General features: G+C 39.0%; 1 pseudogene; it reads right to left on the minus strand.

Moving 5' to 3' along the window:
* LOC131821599 (doublesex- and mab-3-related transcription factor C2-like) overlaps positions 1-21,841 on the minus strand; it is a 33,862-nt pseudogene extending 12,021 nt beyond the window's left edge.
* Between the last annotated feature and the right edge of the window lie 467 nt (positions 21,842-22,308).

Here is a 22,308-nt window from a genome sequence, read left to right on the forward strand (position 1 = left end):
ATCAAGCCCTGAACAGACAGGTTGTATGCTAGCAGGCATGTCTTGCAGTTCAGAGGGTTTCACATAAGTAGACATTGTATATAAACTCAGATTTTAGGCTATTGTTGGGTATCTTTGATCAATTGTCAAGTGATATTCATCAAATATGCAGAGATTGATTCAAAAGGAGTAAGATGGAGCTATATTCCCATACTGTGGTGTGAAGAGTAGTCTTTTGGGTCTCTTCTATGTTTTATCCAAGAAGTCTATCAATAACCATCAGGGTGGTGGGCTGCATGGACATAAAAATAAACCATTTCAGTGGAAAATGCTAACTTGGTCCTATGGAATTATGAAAACCAAGCTGGGTTGTTCAAATGAATCTCTGTTTCTAACTCTTCATATGGGAGATCTCTGCAGTCCTTCATCTGCATTCTTACTCACTTGAGGCTCTCAGTTTCCTGAAGGGATTAGGAGTGAAATTAGTTGTGACCAGAGATATTAGTTCAGGCTTGCTGCCAAATATCCAGGTGAAAACCTGGTTATATTTAAGACATGAAGGCCAAAAAGAACTCCCCCTGAGCTGAATTAAGATATAATTTGGTAACTGGGGCGCCTGGGTGGCTCAGTCAGTTAATTGCCCCGCTCTTGATTTTTGGCTCAGGTCATGATCTCAGGGCCATAGGTTCGAGCCCATGCGGTCAGCAGGCTTTGTGGTCAGCAGGAGTCTGCTTCTTTCCCACGTCTTCTCCTTCTGTCCCTCCCCCTGCTCTCGCTCTCTCTCTCAAGTAAATAAAATCTTAAAAAAAAAAAAAAAAGATATGATTTTGTGACCAGATGCAGGCTTGGCAATCAGTATGCTTCAAATGTTCCAGTTAAATTGATTTTTTTCAAGAGTGACAACTTTTAGATCAAAGATGGTATCTTGCACATCCTAGCTCCCACAGCTCCTGTTGTAGTCCCTTTCACATGGTCAGTGACCAACGAAAATTATTTCTCAAGAAACATGTAAGCGGCAAGCACAGCAACAAACACCATGATAGACAAGCACAGTAAAAGGTTGTACTGGAAGCCAGCCAACCAGGAAGGAAGAACCTCTGAAAAGTCTGCCCTTCCTGAAAGCCATGCAGAAACTGGCAGAAAATTTCAGAATCCATATCTTGGGAACTCTGGAAAGTCACCAAAAGCATGCAACAACCTCTGTACGTTTATTCTAGAGAAACAGGTGAATCCCAGTAGGAAGAGTGAGCTATGTGGCATTTTAACTGGCCCTATTCCTTGCCCCTCTGTCCAACTCTGTGGTAGCCTTGAATATGGACAGCCTGCAATCGCAGGGAAAGCCAGCAGCCCGGCAGTGGCCAGAAGGGGCAGAAAGGAGATGGGGCTCCTGCAAAGTTTCATTTGCAGAGAGCTGTCATTATTTGATCTGTCTGGTTGTTCCCTGGATGACCTCACTTGCATGGCTGTCAGTATTTGGACTGACTCATACCTTGCCCATTTAAAGTGCCTCTTCCCTGAGAGCATTTGTCAAAAACATTTAGGGGCAATAGTTTAACATTGCAGCTGCCTCAGGCAGTAGGTAACACTTGGAGTGAACAACAGGTGAACCAAAACCTTAAAGGGAAAAACTGAGGAATGAGATATCCATAGGGACTTTAAAAAGCTATGACATTAGGCACCTGGGTGGCTCAGTGGGTTAAAGCCTCTGCCTTCGGCTCAGGTCATGATCCCAGGGTCCTGGGATCGGGCCCCACATCGGGCTCTCTGCTTGGCCGGGAGCCTGCTTCCCTGTCCACTCCCCCGCCTACCTCTCTGCCTACTTGTGATCTCTGTCTGTCAAATAAATAAGATCTTTTAATAAATAAATAAATAAATAAAAAGCTATGACATTATCCCTATGAATCTGAAGGCCAGACACATTCCCAAGATTACAGCATGCCCTGAAAAGACTCAAAAAGGCCCCACGCTACCAACTCTGGCTTATTTTGAGGCTCTCTGACAGCAGAAATGAAGGCTGTTACAGAGTGGACCACTGCCTGGCTGAGTGTTGAAGGCATGCCCAACATACACACAGAGCTCCGTGTCAATGACTGAGAGTCTTTGCAGTTATACAGGCATTTAAAGGCCTCTCTGCCCAGTCATTAGATAACCACTAAGCTAGCCAAGCAGTGAGTTCAGTGGCCACACACAGCAGAGGATACAGACTTTACCTAAGTAGTTCAGAGAAGTCACTAAGCAAACAAATGACAACAAGAATACTGAAACCAAACAGCAACAGCAAAACCTGGAAAGGGGGCAGAATCTGAATTCCAGAGTTGCCACATTCTCTTACTTAGACTAGATGTCCAACCTTTGACCAAAACCTATCTGACATGCAAAGAAACAGGGGAGTATGGGACATACAAAAGGATACCCAGATGTTGGACTTACTAGTCAGAGACATTAAATCAGCTCTTGTAAATATGTTCAGCATCTAATCAAAGCCATGTCCTATGAATTAAAGGGAAGTATGAGACTGATGAGTCATTAAATAGATACACCATCAAAGAGATAGGAATCACTTTAAAAATATCAAACAGAAATTCTGATTTGAAAAGTATAATAACTGCATGAAAAATTCACTAGATCAGCTCAACAGAAATTGCAGTTGGGATTTAAAAGAATCACCGAACTTGGAAGTTAAAGCCAACTGAGACTATACAGTCTGAGGAAAAGAAAGAAAAAATAATGAAGAAAAGTAAACAGAGCCTCAGAGACCTTATAGGACATCATTAAGCACACCAGATTATGCATAATGAGAGCCCCTGGAGGAGAGGAGAGGAGAGGAGAGGAGAGGAGAGGAGAGGAGATAAAGGGAAAGAAAGAAGATTAGAAAATTAATGGCCTGATACTTCCCAAATTTTGTTAAAATTATTAATCCAGAGAAACAAAAAGATCTGAAACTCCATGGCGGATAGACTCAAGGAGATCTTCACCTTGAAACAACTTAGTCAAACTCCTGAAAACCAAAGACAGTGAGAGAATGTTGAAAGCAGAACCACAAAAGTGGCTCATCACATACAAGGGATTCCCCAGTAAGATTAACAGCTGACTTCTCCTCAGAAATTATGGGGCACATGATACAATGAGCATTGGGTGGTAGACTCAACTAATGAATCATTGAACATTGTATCAAAAACCAATAATGTGCTAATTGAATTTAAATTTAAAAAAAAAAAAGTTAAATGACCCGGCAATTGCACTACTGGGTATTAACCCCCCAAATACACAAGTATGAAAAGAAGGCGCACCTGCACCCCAATGTTCATAGCAGCAATGTCCACAAAAGCCAAACTGTGGAAGGAGCCAAGATGTCCTTCAACAGACAAATGGATAAAGAAGATTTGGTTCATATATATAATGAAATATTACTCAGCCATCAGAAAAGATGAATACCTGCCATTTTTGTCAACATGGATGGAATTAGAGGCGATTATGCTAAGTGAAAGAAGACACCAGAGAAAGACAATTATCATATGGTCTCACTCATAAGTGGAATATAAGAAATAGTGCAGAGGATCATAGGGGAAGGAAGGGAAAACTGGATGGGAGGAATTCAGAAAGGGAGACAAACCACAAGAGACTCTTGATTCTGGGAAACAAACTGAGGGCTGCAGAATGGGAGGTGGGTGGGGGGATGGGGTAACTGAGTGATGGGCATGAAGGAGAGCACATGGTGTGATGAGCACTGTGTGTTATACACAACTAATGTATCATTGAACACTATCTCTGAAACTAATGATGTACTACATGTGGGCTGATTGAATTTAAATTTGGAAAAGAAAAGAAAAAATAAAAAGAAGCCATGGGGAACAGAAGATAGTGGGAAGTCATATTCAAAGCGCTGAAAGAAAAAGACTGTCTGGCAAGAATTCTCTATCTGGCAAGGATTCTCTATCCAGCAAAACCATCCTTCAAAAATGAAGGTGAATCGCTTCTCGGCCTTTTGGCTAAGATCAAGTGAAAAATGAAGGTGAAATAAATAAAGCCATTCTCAGGTAATGAAGAACGGGGTGAATTTATCGCTAACAGGCCCGCCTTACAAGAAATATTAAGGGGAAGTCCCCAAAAGACACTAGAGAATAATTCAAATCCATGTGAAGAAATAAAGAACATCAAATACAAGTGCATGAAGCAATAATTATAGAACTACCTGGATGGGCTTAAAAGGTATAAAGAGGCAATTTTGATGACAATAGTAGTACAAAGGAGCTTGAAGGTCCGGGGCTATTTAAGATCAAAGTTTTTACATAATATTGAAATTAAGTTGGTATTAATCTGAATTAGATTCTTTTAAATTAAAATCTTAATTGTAATCTGTGAGGCAACCACTAAGAAAATAATTCAACATTGTAGTAAACAATAAGGGAACAAAAATGGGTAAGAGAGAAAATACTTTTCACACAAAATGGCACCTCAGTCGTGTGAGAGAAAAACATAAAAACATGAGAAAAAAATGACAATGGCAGACATAAATCCTCCAATATCATTAATTACATTAAATGTAAATGGAATGAACACTAGAAGGCAAAGAAGCTATTGGCAGAATGTCATACAGATAGAAAGCAGAATGGTGGTTGCCAGGATTGTGGGAAGAGAAGGGAAATGAAGAAGAATTAGTGTTTCATGGGTACAGAGTTTCATTTGGGGTAAAGGAAAAGATTCTGGAGATGGAAATGTTGACGGTTGCACAACAATTTGTACTTAATGAAACAGAGGTGAGTGCCTAAAAATGGTTAAATGTTCAATTTTACATCGTGCATATTTACCACAATTTTAAAAAAGGAAAAAATGAAAAAGGAAAGTCATCCATTTCCCATTGTTTGGGCAACTGAATATTGTTAATCTGGCAACATACCCCAAACTGATCTATAGATTCAATGTGATCTCCAACAAAATCCCAGCTGACTTCTTTGCAAAAATAAATTAGCAGATCCCAAAGCTCTCACGGAAATTCAAGGATTCGAGGATAGCCAAAGCAATCTTAAAAAGGAAGATTAAAGTTGGGGGACTCATTCTTCCCAATTTCTAATCTTACTAGGAAGCTCCAGCAATCAAGACAGTGTGGGTCTAACATAAAGATACTTAAATAGATTAATGGAATAGAATTACAAGTTCATCAAAAAAACCTTTCCTATCTATACTCAATTGATTTTTAAATAGGTGGCAAGATAATTATATGGGGTAAAAAAGAGTATTTTCAGCAAATGTTACTGGGACAACCGGATATCCACACACAAAAGAATGAAATTGAACCCAATCCTTGTCTCACTGCACATACGAAAATTAATTCAAAATGGATCTCTGATCTAAATAGCGACAAGTGTAGAACTCTTAGAAGAAAGCATAGCAGTAAATTGTCATGACGTTGGGTTAGGCAGTGTTTTCTTAAGGCCAAGGAACTAAATAAAAAGAGATATATTGGACTTTGTCAGATTCTAAAAACGTTATCTGCTGCAAATAATACCATCCAGAAAGTGAAAAGAGAACTTGAAGAATGGGGAAAGTATTTGCAAATCATATAACTATAAGGAACTTGTACCCAGATGATATAAATTAGTTTTACAAACCAGTGATAAAACATATAACCTCACTGAGAAACGGGTAAAAGATGTGAGCAGTCACTTTCCCCCAAAGATAGAGAAATGGCCAATAAGCACATGAAAAGTGCCTTGATGGCATTCATCCTGAGGGAAATGCAAATAGAAACCACAATGAGAACCTACTTTACACCCACTAGAATAGCTAAAATCAGAGAGGGAAGGTGATTGCTATTGAGGATGTGGAAAAATTTGAACCCTTGGGCATAGCTGCTTTGAAACACAGTCTGCCATTCCCTCACATATTAAACACAGGGCCATCATATAACTAAGCAGTTCCAGTGCTCGATATATACCCGAGAAAAATTAAGATATATATCCATACAAAAACTTGCATATGATCTCCCTGATATGAGGAAGTGGTGATGCAACATGGAGGCTTAAGTGGGTAGAAGAAGAATAAATGAAACAAGATGGGATTGGGAGGGAGACAAACCATAAGTGACTCTTAATCTCACAAAACAAACTGAGGGTTGCCGGGGGGGGGGGGGGGGGGGGGGCGGGGGTTTGGGAGAAGGGGTTGGGATTATGGACATTGGGGAGGGCATGTGATTTGGTGAGTGCTGTGAAGTGTGTAAACCTGGTGATTCACAGACCTGTACCCCTGGGGATAAAAATATATGTTTATAAAAAATAAAAAAATTAAAAACAAAAAAACAAAAAACAACAAAAAAAACAAAAACAACAACAAAAAAAACTTGCATACCAATGTCCGTAGCAGTATTCTTATAATGCCCCCAAAGTGGAAACAAACCAAAAGGCCATCAACTGATGAATGGATACATAAAATGTGAAACAGCCACACAACGGGATGTTATTTGGCTACAGAAACAAAGTACTAAAAAGCACTCCAGAAGGTGGTGGTGTAGGAGGTTCACCACCTCCTGCGGATGCACTGAGGCAACTGCATGTATTGCAACTCACTCTGAATGTGACCTAAAGACTGGCAGAGCAGTTCTTCCACAGCTAAAGTCATAAAGAGAAGGCTACATTGAAAAGGGTAAGAAGAGCAGAGATGCAGCCAGGAACCAAACCACCAGTGTGGCTACCCACAGGCGGGGTGGGGGGGGGGCGGATATCACAAGTACAGAGGGGTGGAGGAGCAAAGGAGCAAGGGCATCAAGCCCCAAAGCAGGCACCCCTGGCCTTTGGGACATGCACCAGGAAGACTAGTCCCCAAGAATTCTGTCTTTAAAAGTCAATGGAGCTTAACTCTGGGAGATTTAAAAATCTGTGGGGCTTAACTCCCACTGTGGGATTAACATATTCCAGTGGGGTGTAAAGTAGCTCTGGGAAACTGAGTATCTCCTCTAAACAGCTAGCACACTATATCACTTGGCACGAGACCAAGCATAGAAACAATGCTTTGCAAAGCACCTGGGTTATATGTGAAGGAGATTTATTGACTAATTGTGGGATGTGTGCTGGGGGCATGAGGATCTGTAGGAGCTCTCTCTGGGAACGGAAGTGACCTTTTTTTTTTTTTTTCTTGCCCTCCTTTAGCCTAGAGAGCTGGACACTTGCAAAAGCCAGATCTGACCCTCTCCATCTACCTTGCTAGTACCACTTGCCCTGCCCCAGCATTCACCTGTAGGCCACCCCACCCAATCATTCTGCCCTAGCAGGCACCCCACCACCACCACCACCACCACCACACTGGCGGGCAGCCTCAGCTGGAACCAACATCCCCTGCAAGGAGAGTACTACCCCACAAAACCCAGTGATCGTACTTAGCCAGGACCGGTGTACTGCCAAAGACAGTCCTGCCACAAGTAGGGCAGGGGAGATGAACACCCCCACACACACACACACACAAACCTGCCTGCCATAGGTGCAGCTGAGTTTCTCAGCCAGCTGTGCCAAAGGCAGTCCCTGCCCACCAGTGCACATGTAGCAGTTGCAGCTGAACATTGCAGATACTTGAGCTGCAGGCCAGCTTTGCCAACCATTGAGCCCACAACTGGTGCAGCTGGGCATCTCAGCCAGCTGTCCAGGGGGCAAAACCTGTGCCACGGCATGCCCACAGTAGCTGCAACTGGGCTTCTCAGCCAGCTGCACAAGTGACAAGCCATGCCAACCACTGCTCCTCCAACAGTCATGGTTCAGCCACAAAAAGGAGGGTGTACACAACCCACAAAGGGAATACCCCTGGAGTCCCTGGTTTGGGTGACCAGCGTGGATTGCAGTACAGGGCACCACAGGATGCCTTCATAAAACCACTATGTTCAAGACCAAAATATCTCGCTGACCTAGTTAACACATAGAAACAAACACGGAGAGCGGGACAAAATGAAGACACGGAGGAATATGTTCTAAATGAAAGAACAAGACAAGACCACGGGAAAGAGCTAAATGAAACAGATAAGCAAACTGCCTGATAGAGGTGAAAGTAATAGTTATAAAGATACCCACTGGACTGGAGAGCAGAGTGAATGAAGCCAGTGAGAACTGCAACAAAGAGGGAAAAAAATGTAAAAAACAAAACAAAACAAAATAAAACAAACCAGGGCTGAAGTACACAGTGACTGAAAAACAACAACAAAACCACTAGAGGAAATTAACAACATATTAGAGGATGTAGAAGAACAGGTTCAATGATCTGGAAGCTAGGGTAAATGAAAGCAACCAAGTTGAAGAGAAAAAAAAAGTTTTTAAAATGAGGATAGGTTAATTGAAGAAATAATAGCTAAAAACATCACTAATCTGGGGAAGGAAACACACATCCAGGTCCAGGAAGCACGGAGACCCAAGAAAGATGAACCTAACGAGGTGTGCACCAAAACACATAATATTTAAAATGGCAAAAAAATTAAGGATAAAGAGAGAATCTTAAAAGCAACAAGACAACAGCAAAGAGCTGTGTACGAGGGAAACAGGATAAGGCTAGCTGCTGATTTTTTTTTTTTTTTTTTTAGCATAAACATTGCAAGCCTAAAGGAAGTGACAGGATATACACGAAGGGATGAAAAGAAAAGAAGGGGGAAAAAAAGGAAAAAAGAAAAATCTCTACAACCAAGAATGCTCTATCTAGCAAGGTAATCATTCAGAATTGAAGGAGAAATAAGAAGTTTCCCGGACTAACAAAAATTACAGGAGTTCACCACCACTACACCAGCCTTAAAAGAAAGGTTGAAGTGATTTATCTAAGTGGAAAATAGAAGGCTATTACTAGAAATTTAAAAGATTATGAAAGGAAAATATTTCACTGTTAAAACATACAGTAAAGATAGCAGATCTATTGCTTATAAAGCTAGCAGTAAGGTTAAAACACAGAAGTATAATCAATTATATCTACAAAAATTATCCAAGGGGTACACAAAATAAATAGATGTAAAACATGACATCATATACATAAAGTGTGAAGGGGGAGTAAAAACGTAGTGCTTTTAGAATGTGTTTGAATTTAAGTGATCACCAACTTAATATAGACTGCTATATACATAAAATGTTATATATGAGCTGATGGTAACCACAGACCAAAAATGGATGATAGATGCCCAAAAAATAGAGAAAGGAATCCTGGAGTAACATTAAAGAAAGGCATCAAACAAAGAGCAAGAGAAGAAGAGAGAAACAGAGAACTACAAAAACAACCAGAAATCAACTAACAAAATAACAATGAGTACATACCTATCAACAATTACTTTTGATGTTTTAAGTATTCTAAATGCTCCAATCAAAACACACAGGGTGACTGAAAGGATAAAAAAAGCAAACCAAGACCTATCTAGATGATGCCTAAAACTGACTCACTTCAAACCTAAAGACACATGCAGACTAAAAGTAACAGAAAGGGAAAACGTATTCCATGCAAATAGAAGTGGAAAAAAAAAAAAAAAAAAAGCAGAGGTAGCAATACTTACATCAGACAAAATAGACATTTTTGTTTGTTTGTTTTTGTGTTTTTTGGTTTTTGGGGTTTTTTAAAATTAAATTTATTTTTTATTTATTTTCAGCATAACAGTATTCATTATTTTTGCACCACACCCAGTGCTCCATGCAATCCGTGCCCTCTCTAATACCCAGCACCTGGTTTCCCCAACCTCCCACCCCGCCCCCCGGCCACTTCAAACCCCTCAGATTGTTTTTCAGAGTCCATAGTCTCTCATGGTTCACCTCCCCTTCCAATTTCCCCCAACTCCCTTCTCCTCTCATTATGCTGAGTGAAATAAGTCAAGTAGAGAGAGTCAATTATCATATGGTTTCACTTATTTAGAGAGCAAAATAGACTTTAAAACAAAGACTATAGGGGCACCTGGGTGGCTCAATGGGTTAAAGTCTCTGCCTTCAACTCAGGTCATGATCTCAGGGACCTGGGATTGAGGCCCACATAGGGCACTCTGCTCAGAGGACAGCCTGCTCGCCCCCGCTCCCGCCTGCCTGCCTCTCTGCCTACTTGTGATCTCTGTCTGTCAAATAAATAAATAACGTCTTTTAAAAAAGATTATAACAAGAGATAATGATAGGTATTACATAATGATAAAGGTATCACTCCAAACAAGAGACTATAACAATTGTAAATGTGTGTAAATATGTGACCAACATCAGAACACCTAAGTATATAGGCAAATATTAATGGACACAAAAGGGCAAAATTGACAGTAATACAACAATAGTAGGGGACTTTAACACCCTACTTGCATCAGTGGAAAGACCCTTTAGTCAGAAAATCAATAAGGAAAGAGTAGCTTTGAATGACACTTAGACCAGAAGGACCTAATGTATATATACATGACTTTCCATTCCAAAACAGGAGAATATTCATTTTTTAAAAGATTTTATTTATTTATTTGACAGACAGAGATCACAAGTAGGCAGAGAGGCAGGCAGACAGGAGGGAGGGGGGAAGCAGGCTCCCTGCTGAGCAGAGAGCCCGATACGGGGCTTGATCCCAGGACCCTGAGATCATGACCTGAGCCGAAAGCTGAGGCTTAACCCTCTGAGCCACCCTGGTGCCCGAATATTCATTCTCTTGAAGGGCACGTGGAAACATCCTCCAGGACAGATCACATGTTAGGCCACAAAACAAGTCTCCATGAATTTAAGAAATTTAAAGCAGACCAGCCTCAATTTCCAACCACAACAGGACAAAATTGAGGTCGATGGCAAGAAAAGAACTAGAAGACACACAAACACATGGAAGCTAAACATGCTACTAAGCAACAGGAGGGCCAATGAAGTGATTAAAGAAAAATAACTAGGGAAAAATGAAAATGGAAACACTGCACTTCAAAATCTTTGGCACTCAGAAAACACAGTTCTAAGAGGAAAGTTTTTGAGAAAAATCTCAAATAAACCATCTAACCTTACACCTAAAAACCTAGAAAAAGAAGAGCAAGCAAAACCCAGTGGTTCAAAGGAAGGAAATAATAAAGATCCCAGTGAAAGGGCACCTGGATGGCTCAGTTGGTTGAATGTCTGCCATTGGCTCAGATCATGATCCCAGGGTCCTGGGATCTAGCCCCTCACCAGGCTCCCTGCTCAGTGAGGAGCCTGCTTCGCCCTCTCCCACCCCCCCTACCGGTGTGCATGCTTTCTCTCTCTCTCTCTCTCAAATACATAAATAAAATCTTTTTTTAAAAAAAGATCACAGTGAAAATAAATGAAATAGAGACTTAAAAAATCAGGAGAAAAAGATCAATGAAACTAATAGCTGGTTCTTTGAAAAGATAAACAAAATTGATAAACCTTTAACTGCTTTAGCCAGACTCACCAAAGAGAGGGAGAGGGAGAGAAGGAGAGGAAGAGAGAGAGAAAGAGAAAGAGAGGGAGAGAACTCATAATAAAATCAGAAATGAAAGGGCAGTTATAACTGACACCACAGAAATATGAAGGATCGTGAAGGACAACTACAAAAAAAAAATTGTATGCCAACAAATTGGATAACTTAGAAGAAATGGATAAATTCCTGGAAATATGCAGTGCTCCAAGACTGAAGCCTAAAGAAATAGAAAATCTGAACAAACCAATTACTAGTAACAAAATTGAATTGGTAAGAAAAGAAACATCCAACAAACAAAATCCAAGACCAGATAGAGCTTTGCAGGTGAATGCTACCAAACTTTTAAAGAAGAGTTAATGCTTCCCTTATCTGGCTATTCCAAAAACTGGAGGAGAAAAGAATGCTTCCAAATTTATTGTAAGAGATCAGCAGAGATACCAAAACCAGATGAACCCACTATAAAGACAGAAAGATACAGACCAGTATCCTAGATAAACAGAGATGCAAAAACCTCAACAACATACTAGCAATTTGAATTCTGAATTCAAAAATACATTAAAAAAATCATCTATCACAACAAGTTGGATTTATTCCAGGGATGCAGAATGGTTCAATATATGCAACGTGATATACCACATTAACAAAATAAAGGATAAAAATATGATTGTCTCAATAGATGAAGAAAAAGCTTCTGACAAAATGCAACATGTGTTCATGATAAGAATTCTCAAAAACTGGGTTTAGAGGGAATATACCTCAACCCAGCAAATGCCACATATGACAAATGTACAGCTAACATCATATTCACTGGTGAAAAGCTGAAACCTTTTCCTCTAAGATCAGGCATAAGACATGGATGTCTACCCTCACCACTTTTATTCAACATCCTATTGGAAGTCCTAGACACAACAATTGGACAAGTAAAAGAAACAAAATATATCCAAATGGGTAAGGAAGAGAGAAAACTGTTGCTATTTGCAGGTGGCATGACACTCTATATAGAAAACCCTAAAGACTCCACCAAAAACAAAACAAAACAAAACACCAAATAGTAGAACCAAAAAATGAACTTGAAGTTGCAGGATACAAAGTTAATATACAGAAGTCGGTTTCATTTCTATATACAAATTACAAGATAGCAGAATGAGAAATCAAGAAAACAATCCCAAAGACAATTGCACCCCAAACAATAGAATACCTAGGAGTAAATTTACTTAAGGAAGTGAAGGGCCTGTGCTCTGAAAACTATAAGACATTGGTGAAAGAAACTCAAGATGACACATATAAATGGAAAGAAGTACATGCTCTCTGAGTGGAAGAATTAATATTGTTAAAATGCTTATGCTACCCAAAGCAATCTACAGATTCAATGCAATCCCTATCAAAATACACCAATAGTATTTTTCACAGAACTAGAGCAAAAGAATCCTGAAATTTGTACAGAACCATCAAGGGTGTTGGATAGTCAGAGGAATCTTGAGAAAGAAGAACAAAGCTGGAGGTATCAGAGCCCCAAATTCCTCACTGTACTACAAAGCTGTAGTCATCAGAACAGTGTGGTACCAGTGCAGAAATAGACCCACAGTTCAATGGAACACAATAGAGAGCCCAGAAATGAACCCACATGTATGTGGTTAATTAACCTATGGCAAGAAAGGCAAGAACATACAATGGGGAAAGGTGGTCTCTTCAATAAATAAAAGCAGTCTCTCCAAAAAGCAGTCTTTGGAAGAACTGGACAGCTACATACAAAAGCAGGAAACTGGACCACTTTCTTACACCATACACAAAAACAAAGTTAAAATAGGTTAAAGACCTAAATGCATGCCTTGAAACCATAAAACTCCTAAAAGAAAACATGGGTAGTACATGCATAGATATTGGGCTTAACAATATTTTTCTGGATATGTCTCCCAGGCAAGGAAAACAAAAGCAAAAATAAACAACTGGGACTCTATCAGACTAAAAAGTTTTGACACAGTGTAAGTAACCATCAACAAAACAAAGAGGCAGCCTATTAAATGAGAGAAGATATTTGCAAATGATATATCCAATAAGGGCTTAATATCCAAAGTAGGTAAAGAACTTAGGCGACTCAATACCAAAAACGAAGCAAAACAAAACAAAGCAAAATACTCTGATTTAAAAATCGGCAGAAGACCTGAATAGACGTTTCTTCCAGTGGAGATATACAGATGGCCAACAGACACATGAAAAGTTGCTCAATATCACTAACCATCACGGACCTGAAAATCAAAACCAGACAGAGATAGAGCCTCACAAAAGTCACCCTGGCTGCTATAAAAACGGGAAATAATAACAAGTGTTGGTGAGGACATGGAGAAAAGGGAACCCTTGGGTGCTGTTGGTGGGAAGGTAAATTTCCAAATTTCCAAATTTTCACTCTGGAAAACAGTATGCAGATTCTTCAAAAAACAAAAAATGGGACTATCTTACAATCCAAAATTTCCACCTCTCAGTATTTATTCAAAGAGAACAAAAGCACTAATTTGAAAAGATTTATGCACCGCCATGTTCATTCATCGTGGCTTCCTTTACAATAACCACAATATAGAAGTACCTGTCAGTAGACAAACGGATAAAGAAGCTGTGGTATATATACAGAATGGAACTTTATTTGGTCATTAAAAAAAAAAAAAGGCAGTGAAATCTTGCCATTTGTGACAGCATGAAGAGCCCTAGAGGATATTATACTAAGTGAAATAAATCAGATAGCAAAAGATAAATACCATACGATTTCATTTCTATGTGGAACCTACAAAGCAAAGCAAACAAACGAACAAACAACAACAGAACTAAAATAGAAGCAGACTCACAAACATAAAGAAAAAACTTGGTGGTGGCCAGAGGGAGGAAGGTTGGGGGATGAAGAGGTACAAACTTCCAGTGATGAAATAAATGAGTCACAGTGATGAAAAGTACAATATAGAGAATACAGTCAATAATACCACTATAACTTTGTATGGTGACAGATGATAATTAAATTTATTGGAGTGAGCCTTTTGTAATGTATGTAATTGTCCAGTCACTGTGTTGTACACCCAAAATGAATATTATATGTCAGCTATACTTCAATTTTAAAAATGCATAAATAAAAGTTTTTTAAGTGGAATGACGCGGTGATACATGATACAACCTCGATGAACTTTGAAAACATTATTCTATGTAAAAAAAAAAAAAGAGATATAGTCACAAAAGTCCACACACAGTATGTTTCCAGCAAGTAGATTTAATTATGGCTTAAATTTCAGGTGATGTGGTTGTGGGAAAATGGGAAGCAGCAGGTAATGGACACAGAGTACTTAACAAGTGAAAATATTCTAAAGTTTTTTCATAGCGATGGCTGCACAACTCTTAAGTATGCTGAAATAAACTGAATTGTAAAATTTAAATGAGTTAGTTGACTGGTATGTAAATTGTATCTTGACAAACTGTTCTTCACTAAAAGAAACGTTAGTTAAATGGAGTTCTGCAGTCAGAAGTAAAATGATACCACACAGAAACTTGGATTGGTCTAAAGGAATGATTGAAAAAAACACGTGTGTGTGGTGTGGTGTGTGTGTGTGTACATATATACACACATGTATATATACATATACACATATATATACACACATGTGCACATATATGTATATATATGATATCATTTTCTCATCTACAAAGTTATAAAAGACAGTTGGCTATTTATAACAAATTAATATGAAAGGGTAATGGTGTCTACAACGTATGTAGAAGTAAAATATATGCAGAGGATGCACCAAAATGCCAGGAGGAGGAAATTTCATTGTATATGAAATGGTGTCTGTTATTTGAAGATAGAATATAACTTAAAGGTGGATATTGTAAGCCCAAGAATGACCACTACAGTAAAATAAAAGAGTTGTAGCTAACTTGAATGAGAGGAAAAAAGAACAGAGAAAGAATGTGACAAATAGTAAACTACCATCAAGTTTGCAGTCTTAAGCAAAATGTATTGATAATTACACTAAGTTTAAAGGACCTAGACACTTGAAGACAAAGGTAGATTTCCAGATGGAAGAAACTGAGACCACACTATATGCTTTCTACATAACTTTCTACAAAACTTGTAGATAGCATATACAAAGATGCAAATAGATTAGAAATAAATAAGCAAGAGAATAGCTGAGTGTGTACATGACTATCAGACACATCATACTGAAGGATATGACCAGAGGCAAAGTTGGATATTCCATGAAGACAGGCTCTCTATTGGGCCTTAAAACAAGTCTCAAGAAACATATAGGGGCTGAAATCATACAGAGCAGGTTTCCTGACTGTGACAGCATTAAATGATAAGTGAATAACATAAACATGGCATACAAGTCCCATATTACTTGTAAATTAAACAGGAAAATTTTTAATAACCCGTAGGCCAAAGAAGACATCACAAAATAAGTTAGAAAATATTGTTAGTTGAATGGAAATGAAAGCACAGCATAACAAAACTTGAGGGATGCAGATAAAGCAGTGCTTAGAGGAAAATTTATTGCATTGAATGCCTATACTGTTTATTTATTTATTTATTTTAAAATTTTTTTTATTTTTTAAGAACAAGGGCCTCAAATCAATAACGTATGGTTCCAAAATATAATAAAGAAGAAGAGCAAGTCACATAGAAATGGGACGAGGCCCATTAAAAAGAATATAGATAGACAGATGAGAGTTCGATAGCTAGATGGAGATAGAGATCACCAGAAACAGTTCCTAAAGAAATAGATGCATCAAAATTACTAGATGGAAGCTAACATGACACCATAAAAAAAGAATTCTAAACAAAAAAATAAAATAAGATAAAATAAAAGAACTCTTTTAAATATGTTCAAAGACCTAAAGGAAAACACAAAGGACCAAAGGAAATCATGAAGATGATATATGAAAGAAAGGCTCATAGAAACAAAGACAAACTACAGTGCCGAACAAAATTCTAGAACTGGAAAATACAGTGACAGAAATGGAAAATTCACTAGAGGGTTTCATCAGCAGACTTGAGCAGGCAGAAGGAACAATCAATCAACTTGAACAGAGATGATTTGAAAGTATTGAGTCTGAGGAGCAAAAGGAGAAAAGGATGAATCAAAATGAAGAAAGACTAAGAGGTTTCTAGGATTCCCTCAGGTGAAAGAATATATGCATTACAGGAGTCCCAGAAGGGTAAGGGAGCATGCAGAGAGATTATTCAAAGAGATAATGGCTGAAAACTTAGCAAATTTGAAGAAAGGCATAACTATTCAAGTCCAAGAAACCAAAGGATCCAAGCAAGATAAACATAAAGACATCCACCCCAAGACACATTGTAATCAACCTGTCAAAAGCCAAGGATAAAGAGAGAAGAATCTTCAAAAGAGCAAGAGACTAAGTGATTCATTATGTATAAGGGATCTCCTAAGAAGACTATTAGCAAATTTCTCAGCAGAACTGTTGAAGTCCAGAAGGCAGTGAGATGATACATTTAAGTGCTGAAAGAAAAATATGGACTCTGAAAAACAATCTGAGGGGTTTGAAGTGGCGGGGGTGTGGGAGGTTGGGGTACCAGGTGGTGGGTATTATAGAGGGCACGGATTGCATGGAGCACTGGATGTGGTGAAAAAAAATAATGAATACTGTTTTTCTGAAAATAAATAAATCAATTTAATTTTTAAAAAGTAAAAAAAAAAATAAAATGCTGCTAGTACCCTCAAGCAAGAACAGTATTTCCAGGAACACTGTCCTTCAAAATGACAGAGAAATAAAGACATTCTGAAAGAAAGAAAAGCTGATGGAGTTCACTACTACTAGGCCTGCCATCCAAAATACGTTAAATGGAGTCCTTCAACTTGAAACTAAGGGACACTAGACAGTAATTTGAAGCCATACAATACTAATAGATTCTCCAGTAAACCTAAATATCTCCGGTAAACCAGAAAAACGGGTGTTATTGTAATGTGCATTTTTATCTCTATTTTTGCTGTTATAGAATATGAAGGAGAAATGCATAAAAATAATAATAAGCCCACGTTAAGGGGCACACAGCATATAAATATAAACGTTGTGAGATCAATAATATAAAAAGGGAGGCAAAACTGTAAAGGACTAGAGTTTTTGTATGCAATTGAAGTTAAGTTGGGATCAGTTTAAGATAGATTGTCATACTTTTTAGTAGGGCGTTATATGCAATCGCCATGGTGGCCACAAAGAAAAATATCTATTGAGTACACACACAGAAAGACAAGAAGGGAATCTAAATGTGAAACTACAAAAAGCAACTAAACATAAGGAAGAAAGGAATGGAGGAAATGAGGGACAAACAAATGACAAGGAATACAGAAAACAAAAAAATAGAATGAAAAAGTAAGTGTTTCCCTACCAGCAATTACTTTAAGTGTATCAAATGCTTTAAACTCTCCAATTAAAAGACACAGATTGGCAGAATGGATTTTTTAAAATAATTGATACGTCTATATGTGCTCTACTACAAACACACTTGAGATCTAAGGGCACACAGAAGATTAAAGTGGAAAGATGGGAAAAGATTTTCCCCTGCAAAACTAACAACAACAACAACAAAACAACAAAAGAGCTGGAGTGGTGAAACTAGTATCACACAAAATAGAATTTAAGAAAAAAATACTGTCAAAAGAGACAGTGAAGGTCATTATATAATATAAAAGGGGTTGATGAACTGGAAATATATAATAATTATAAACATATTTGCACCAAATATCAGAAATCCATGGACAGAATTGAAGGGAGACATGGTCACTCTACAGTGATACAGGGAGACTTCAATACTCACTTTCAATAATGGGTAGAACTACCACACAGAAGATTGAAAAGGAAATACAGCACTTGAACAACCCTGTGGAACAACTGTATCTAACAGACATACAGAGTACTGCAGTCCAAAAAAAAAAAAAAAATTACACATTTCTCCCTAGTGTACCTGGAACATTCTCCAGGATAAACCATAAGTTAGTCAACAAAACAAGTCTGAATAAATTTGAAGACATGGAAATCATGCAAAGTATTTTTTCCCCAATCACAACAGGGTGAAACTAAACTTAGTAGCAGAAGAAAAACAAATACGTGGAAACTGAATTGGAAATTGAGATTATTTCATAAAGAAAACTTCATTCTTAAACGGGTTCACTGGTGAGCAGTACCTCACATTTAAAAGAAAAAAAATACTAACAATCCCACAGAACTTTTCCAGAATATCCAGGAAGAACACTTGCCAATTCTTTTTATGAGGGCAGCATTACTTTTACACAAGAGAGAGAGAGAGAGAGAATTGCATTACAAGGGAAAGAAAGCACAACAGACCAATATCCCCGATGAACATAGATTTAAAACTCACTTATGAAATTTTAGAAATTTAAATCCAATGATGTATGAAAAGTATGATCCATGACCAGGCAGACTGTATCCTAGGAATACAAGGTTATTTTAACATTTAAAAAAAAATACATCACTATTTTGCCATACCAAGGGAATGATAGAAAAGCAGTGATTATTGTAAGGGCCTACTTAATCAGAGGGAGCCATTTTGTTGTTTATGCAGTAAACTTAGATTGACCCTATGCAGTAAACTTAGATTGACCCTGCCCCTCCCAGAGGAACTTACTTGCAAAGCCCAGATACAAGGGCAGGTCAGGCCAGGTAGATTCATCCAATCAGTGGGGCACACATATGTCTACTAGGGTGAATTGTAATTCAATTGGCCGCCTGTGTGTGACCTAACATGACTGTGCAGTTTTCTCTGTGTGTTGCAATCTCATTGGCCACCTGTGTATAGCCCAGCTAAACTACCTCTATAAAAGTTAGTCCGTAAGGCTGGGAGGGGTCGCCTCTTTGCAAGAGACAGCCTTGATCGGTCAATTTGATTCCTGATGCTTGGCGCGAAATAAAGCTTTGCTTGACCTTCGCTTTGTATCAGTCTCGCTCCTTTGATTACGGACCCTAACATGATTATCACAATATATGACAGAAGAGTTATTTGATAATATAAAACATCCATTCATGATTTAAAAAAAAAAAAAAAAAACCATCTTGTATCTTAAGAGCATAAGGGAACATGCTCAACCTGAAAAAGTAATTCTACCAAAAACCTGCTGCTGGCATCATACTTATGGTATGATACTTATGGTATCTTATCATAAGTACTTATCATACTTATGGTATTTATGGTGAAAGACGGAATGCTTCTCCTATAAGATTAGGAATATGGGAGAATGTCCACTCTTTTTGTGTCTATTTGACGTGATATTTGAGGTCCTAGTTGATGAGATAAGGCAAGAAAAGGAAATAGAAGGCATACAGATAGAAAAGGAAGAAGTAAAAAACTGTATTTTCACAAAGCATGGTCGTCTACAAAGAAAATAGTAATCTAGGGGAAAAAAAGGCAACAGAAACCAAAAATCATCTCCCAGATCTAATAAACAATTTAATAATGTCACGGGACAGAAAGTCAATATAAAGAAAAGTGTTTTTTATTTCAATATGCTAGGAACAAATATCTAGAGATGGAGATGTTCTTATATGCCACTTACAATAACAGTAAACTAATTGGAATACCTACTGAGAATTTTAATGTAATCTGTGCAAGACTTGTACACAGACACCTATAAAATATTGCTGAAAGAAATTAAAGAAGACCTAAATAAATGGAGATATGCTATGTTCATGGGTCAGAAGACTCACAAATTTTAAGATGCCAAATCTCTAGTAATTCTTCCAGGGATTCACCAGAATCATAATTACAATGAAAAACTGTTTCTAAAACTTATACAGAAATGCAAAGGATGTAAAATAGCCAAGGCCATTTGGGAAAAAAATGAAGATGGAGGACTTGCACTACCAAATTCCCTGACTTAATATAAAGGCATGGTAATCAAGACAGTGTGGTATTACTGTAAAAATAGACATACAGATCAAAGGATAAAATAGAAATCCCAGATAGACTTAGACATGTATGGTAAGTGGATTTGTGACAAAGGTTCTAAGGTAACTTAGTTAACTAATAATTAACTAGTGGTGCTGGGAAAGGTGTAGCTCCACAATGGGAAAAGAAAGCACAAAGAAACTTCAATACCTCATGCTGTATGCAGAAATGAACTCAAAATAAACCATAGATCTAAGTGCAGATTGTAAAATTGAAAATCTACAAGAAAACGTATGAGAAAACTGTTGTGTTGTGAAGTTAGGCAAAGATATTTAGGTAGAACATTCATTCAAAAGGTATGAATCACAAAGGAAAAATAATCAATGGACCATTGTCAAAATTACACACACACACACACACACACACACACACACACACACACACACACACTTCTGCTTCTCTAAAACCAGGGTTTGATATCTCTGTGTGGCACCATTTTCTACTCCTGTACCAGAACCTCACGACTGACCTTGACTTCTACTTAATCCCCAGAACAGGGTCTACTTACTTTTTGGTTACAAAATCTCACTTTATTGCCCTGGGTTTCTGCTTGCAAAGCACTCCCCTTTCTCTATTTCCTTGTCAACTTCTTTCCTCACTCATTTCAGGCGTGGGTCCTCTGGGAAATCTCCAAGACTCTCTTCTCTCTCCCGAGGCTGGGAGGCTGTCCATCTTCAGTCCTCCCATAGCCATGTAAACTTCTTTCCGTTGCTCTCCACTGTAACCATCCTTCTCTTGGCTTCTCTCTCACAGAGTGGCTTGCAGCCCCAGCCAAGCCTCATTCATTCCTAGAACCCTAGGCCATGGCCCATTGATAGGTTCCCAGAGAAGATTAGCCCTGCATCCTCACAGTTATATAAGAGAGGTTTTCTTAAACAACACTGTTACTTCAAAAACCAAATAAAAGATTCTGAGGCCGCCTACTTCCTCTTTTCCTTCCAGGTCCTGTTTGCAAGGGAGCTCCTTTGAAGTCAGTGGTTCAGTTTGCAAGGGAGTTCCTTTGAAGTCAGTGGCCCAGACCCTCATGGCTCTTAAGTGGTGAAAAGGGGGCATAAGTAGACAGCTTCACTTGAAACCCAAATGTCAAAGATGAAATTTCATATAGCAGAACGAGGCAACAATGAGCTCTTACCTCACTTGTTTTGCTCTCAACCTAGCCCCACCCAGGCCCTTCCCCTCCGTCCCTTACATTTTCCAATCTACCCACTAGGCCCCAAAACACCCATCCCTCTACCCACCAGATGCTGGCTCATAGATGTGGTATCTCACACAACCCTCTGAGAAGAAAAGCTCTGCTGTTGATTGGGACTATGGTTGCCATCACCTAGCTCACCCTCCTTGCTTTGATAATTCATTTGGACCCATACACCTCCCCAGGGCTTTGATGTACATAATCCTGTGAACCTAAATGTGGGGAGGGCCCACGTGAACCCCCCTGTCTATGGCAACCCCACCAAATGCCACCCAAAACTCACCGTCTGCCTGAACACCTCTGCCTTTTTCGGCCAGCAAGCAAAACCCTGACTTGAGCCTGTTGGGAGGTCCAGAGAAAATAAGAGAGAGAAAGAAAGAAAAGGACAGGAGGGGTGGGAGTAGAAGACACGGGAACAAGGGGGATGCCACATACCAGAAATGTATCCACTCCTTGAGCACAGTGCACTCAGCTGTAGGAGGGAGGAAAGACAGGGCGGGGCCAGAGGGGCTCGAGGGGTGTGGAGGGACCAGGCCCTTAACCTCTTTGTGCCAAGCAGAGTGAGGAGCTCTGCTGGTCTCTTCAAGGAAGTCCTGTCCGTCACTACTGGCACATCACACTCTCCTGGAAGCATGATCTTCACTCCCTTCCTTCCACCTCCTGACCTAATGAGTCTGCTTTCCCTGTTATCATGGGGTCAGCTCCCAGGGGCTGGGGTTTGCACTATAGTGGTCCCTACTCTATCCCCAGCACCTGGAATAGGGTCAGGGATGCACATAATGCTTATTGAGTGAGTTAAGGAGTGCCAGGGAAGGAA

The sequence above is a fragment of the Mustela lutreola genome, chromosome X (assembly GCF_030435805.1).
Source record: "Mustela lutreola isolate mMusLut2 chromosome X, mMusLut2.pri, whole genome shotgun sequence".
Taxonomy (NCBI): Eukaryota; Metazoa; Chordata; class Mammalia; order Carnivora; family Mustelidae; genus Mustela; species Mustela lutreola.